This window comes from Hyaena hyaena, unplaced genomic scaffold (assembly GCF_003009895.1).
Source record: "Hyaena hyaena isolate Hyena2069 unplaced genomic scaffold, ASM300989v1 scaffold_8, whole genome shotgun sequence".
Taxonomy (NCBI): Eukaryota; Metazoa; Chordata; class Mammalia; order Carnivora; family Hyaenidae; genus Hyaena; species Hyaena hyaena.
Genome location: NW_024080640.1, coordinates 4532408 through 4537203, shown reverse-complemented (window position 1 = coordinate 4537203; position 4796 = coordinate 4532408). Strand labels below are relative to the sequence as shown.

General features: G+C 47.2%; 1 non-coding gene across 1 annotated transcript; it reads right to left on the bottom strand.

The window, feature by feature from the left end:
• Nucleotides 1-537: 537 nt before the first annotated feature.
• TRNAR-UCG lies at nt 538-622 on the bottom strand. The gene has a single exon. It is a non-coding gene; the product is annotated as a tRNA-Arg (tRNA).
• Nucleotides 623-4796: the final 4174 nt, after the last annotated feature.

Genomic DNA, 4796 nt, shown 5'->3' with positions numbered 1-4796 from the left:
TAGGAAGGTGGGAAGAAGGAGACTAGGAAGATACTTTTCCTCAGGCTCTCCCTCAGGTCTGCCTGCATTCCTGTGAGAGAGCCCTTCCATACCGTTGTCTCCCCAGGTTCTCTCCCTTTTCCCCTTCAATCCATGGAGTGGTGATGGCTCCCAGCTCTTGCTAGTCCACGGGGTACTGTGGGCCATCTCTTGCTGCTTTCTCTTCACCCTGCCCACCTGTTATAAATCGTCATGTATTCAACTCTCTTCACTAATCTTTGTGCGTGGCCCCATTTTCCTGCAGAGGCCCTGACTTACCATTAACTCCCCAATGTCATAGTCCAGGCTGTCATCACTGCTTCTGTAGCCAATCCTTGCCTTTCTGCTGACGGCTCTTTCTTTCTCACATACCTGCAGGGCCACCAGCTTTTTTTTTTTTTTTGTAAATTTATTTCTGAGAGAGAGAGAGAGAGAGAGCATGAACAGGGGCGGGTCAGAGAGAGAGGGAGATACAGAATCTGAAACAGGCTCCAGGCTCTGAGCTAGCTGTCAGCACAGAGCCTGATGTGGGGCTCGAACCCACGAACTGTGAGATCATGACCTGAGCCGAAGTCAGACGCTTAACCAACTGAGCCAACCAGGCGCCCCATGGCCACCAGCTTTATAAATGCTCCACTTCTCTTTAGCTTACCCACCCCTTTCCTTGGACATTCCTCCTTCACCTTTCCTCTGGGCCATATATATATATATATGAGAAGAGGGATCGATGGGTAGTTAGAGAGACAGAGACATAAGACACAAAAGATAGTATTTGAAGTACCATCCTGCTTTTTTTAAATTTATTTTTAATGTTTACTTATTTTTGAGAGAGAGACAGAGAGACAAAGCATGAACAGGGGAGGGGCAGAGAGAGAGGGAGACACAGAATCCGAAGGAGGCTCCAGGCTCCAAGCTGTCCACATAGAGCCTGATGTGAGGCTCGAACCCATAAACTGTGAGATAATGAAGTGAGCTGAAGCTGGATGCTTAACCCACTGAGCCACCCAGGTGCCCCCCATCCTGCTTTTAAATTGTAATTACGTACGATTTCTTTAAAAATAACATCATGAATACCCACGCATGAGTGACCCGGCTTAACAAAGAGCATTGTAATGATCCACCTGAAACCCTTTTGTGCCCTCTCACAGCCCTCTCTATCCTCCACCTCAAGGCAATGAGGTGAAGTGTTTTTTAATTTTTTATTTTTTTAAGTCAGCAAAGAGACTGACTTGCGTCTTGAACTCATGACCCGTGAGATCATGACCTGAACTGATATCGGACGCTTAATGGACTGAGCCACCCAGGTGTCCCCTAAACAACTTTTTTAAGTTTAGTATGGTTTTGAAGTTAGTCACTTTTTTTTCTTTTTGCTAGTTTCCTGTCAAGATAAATAGGCTATGCCAAAGCATAATTTCCAATCACAGCCCAGAACTGTCAGGGGCTTCTACTTGGCATTTCTGGGCTACTTCTAATTTGTGAGGCTGTGATCTTAAATGTACGACTGAAGGGGAAGGAGCTTGGAAAACACATCACTTCTGCCCACACCCCATTGGCCAGGACTCCTGTGGCCAAACCTAGTGGCAACCTAGTGACACCTTCACGCTCTAGTGTCACTACAACTTGAGGGTCATCTTTCTTCTCTGTTGCCTCTATAATTTTGTAGTGTATTTCCTAGACCCTAGAAAACAACTACCTGTCTACTGACAGTAGACTTTATGTGAGGATACAAAGTTTGACCTGTAGGGGCACCTGGGTGGCTTAGTCGGTTAAGCGTCAGACTTTCGCTTAGGTCATGATCTCGCGGTTCGTGGGTTCGGGCCCCGCGTCTGGCTCTGTGCTGACTGCCAGCTCAGAGCCTGGAGCCTGTTTGTCTGTGACTCCCTCTCTCTCTGACCCTCCCCTGCTCACGCTGTCTCTCTCTCTCTCTCCTAGAAATAAATAAAACATTGAAAAAAAAAAATTTTTGACCTGTAAAGAGCAGACACTCTTCAGACAGAGCACAGAGATAAGGGGAAGTCTGAGAGGCAGAATATTAGGGCAGAGATTAGGCCTGGACTAGCAGTCAAGTCTAAAGTATTTAGGAAGCTGAGATGTATCACATTAGTCATAAACACAGGGCTTGAAATCAGGGTTTTATGAGCCGAGAGGATGAAAATCTGAAAGATGAGGACTTACTTTGTACATTTGCTCTAAGGATTAAATGAAATAGTATAAATAAAGTACTTAGCACAATACTTGTCAAATTGTAAAAATTAACAAACGGTAGTTGATGTGGGAAACAAAGGCAGAAGGAAAAAGGAGATTAAATTTCCTTATAACATGCAGCCCATTGACAAATACTTGAGGCTGGCAGAGTATAACATTTCTCCAGGAACTGCCTACAGTCTTAATGCTTTCCTAGAGGGAAAAACAACCTTAGCTTGACAACAGCTAGGCCTCCAGGATCCTGTGAGTCTCCTTTAGCACATGAAAATCCTTCTGAAAATTTCCCTTGCCTTTACCACCCCCAACTCCCACGTATATAAAGAGTCACTCCTCATAATCATGGGGCAGCTTTTTCTGCCCAAGGGTCCTATTCCCATGCTTTAATAAAACCACCATTTTTGGTCTCAGTCGGGTGAGTGTTGCACTCTTGATCTCGGCTCAGGTCATGATCTCATGGCTCATGGGTTCAAGCCCTGTGTCAGGCTTTTGGCTAACAGCACAAAGCCTGCTTGGGGTTCTCTCCTTCTCTCTCTGCCTCTCCCCTGCTCACATGCTTGCTCTCTCGCTCTCAAAATAAACAAGTAAACATTAGAAAAAAATAAAGCCACCTGAATGGCTCAGTCAGTTGAGCATCTGACTCTTGGTTTCCATTCAGGTCATGATCTTGGGGTTCATGCGTTCGAGCCCCAGGTCGGGCTCTATGCTGGCAGCAGGGAGCCTGCCTCAATTCATTCTCTCTCTCCCTCTCCCTGCACCTCCCCTGTTCACTCTCTCTCTCTCAAAATAAACAATCAATCAAACAAACAAACATTAAGAAAAAATACCCTCAGTTCTCTGGACTGAAAGTGTGGGCACTGGAAGAGCAGGACTTTTGTGCGAAGAGCACAGCAAGGGGTCTACAGGTCTCCCCTTTGAGAAAGGCAGGCAGACAATTAGAGCTGTCATTGGCTCTCTACCCAAAGCTTCCTCCTGCCTCCTGTGACTCCCCTGGGTTAAAAAAAAAAAGTAGTTTAATTTTTTTTAATATTTACTTACTTTTGAGAGAGAGCACAAGCAGGGGAGGAGCAGAGAGAGGGGGACAGAGGATCTGAAGTGGGCTCTGCACTGACAGCAGCAGGCCTGATGCGGGGCTAGAACTCACAAAAGGTAGAGATCATGACCTGAGCCAGGTGCTTTCCCCCCCACCCCCCCACCCCACCCCACCCCCCACACACAAAGTCGTTTTAGAACTGCAGAGGGCTTTCCCGAACCTTAGGCTCCCAGCTGTCTGTTACAGGAAACTTTTTTTTTTTTTTTTAAGTGTCTCTACACCCAATATGGGGCTCAAACTCACAACCCCCAGATCAAGAGTCACATGCTCTATAAACTGAGCCAGCCAGGTGCCCCATTTCCCAGGAAACTTCCAAACACAGCACCTGAGCACAGCCCAGCACTAAATCACCGTAGACTGGGGCATGAGACCAAATATTTGGCCTTGTTCATTCGGCCATTAATTATGATATACCAGGAACTAAGTGCTGGGGCAGTTAGGTGAAGAAACTAGTCTCTGCCCTCATTCCATTCAAGTTGGGAAGGCAACACAAAATAGGCAATTAATTCAGGTTGTAATAAGTATCACAAAGAAAAACAAAGTATTGATGGGGTCACTATGGTGGTTGAGAGGGCCTTGTTCATGCCCTCATCCTCTCCTGGGATGCAGGGGCTGCCAGCAGGGATAGAGAGAGGTACAGATAGGGAAAGTGAGAACAAAAGAGAAGGAAGGGTAGAAGGAAGAGAGACTGGTTAACAGAGGGGGCAGGGCCATCCCTGGTTACCTGAGCTGATTTAGGGGCCCAAAGCTGCTGGTGGCCCAGGGCCCTGGCTTTCCTGGTGTTCACCTTGAGTTCATACCCTCTGCCTCCAGGCTTTCTCCAGGGGCCCTCCGGTCCCAGGTGTGAGAAGGCAGATGGTTCATTTTCAGAAGTACTAAGTAAAAGCTGTGCTGTCCAGTTAACTTTAAGTCTACAAAGTCTACAACCTACTACAAATATGTACCAACCACCCCCAACAAAGGAGTCCTAAACCTTTAGACACTTCACTTCCTGTTTCTTCTTCCGCTCTCCCGATGATTCCAGGGCTTATTTTTGCAGGCTTTGCAATCAGGATGTACCATAGAATAAAGGGGGGAGGGACTGAAAGTCTCTGTGTCTCCTCAGAGAAGGTGTATTTGTTCCAATCAGACTACTTGTTGCCTTGCACAGGCATAGGCAACTTCCAGGAAAGGCCGTAACCTCTGTTGTACTCAGCCAAAGAGGAACCAGGGGAGGGACTTGCGTGCTAGGAGATAAATTGCCTGCTATGACTGCCCCCCGGGTGTGCCTGTCCATCAGACACCTGCTCTTGCAGGAGCGTTGATTAAAGCCTCACTTCACTGTGCTCCTCATCTCCTCGTCCCTCCTTTGATTGGGTCAGTGGTCTTATTTCTCACACTAAGGTTGTGAGCTGTGACAGTCTGGCAGGGGCTCCAGGGGAGACCTCTGAAGGAGACAGATGGACACCCCAAGTGTGACCGCCAAACATTCTGGTGCCCCAAG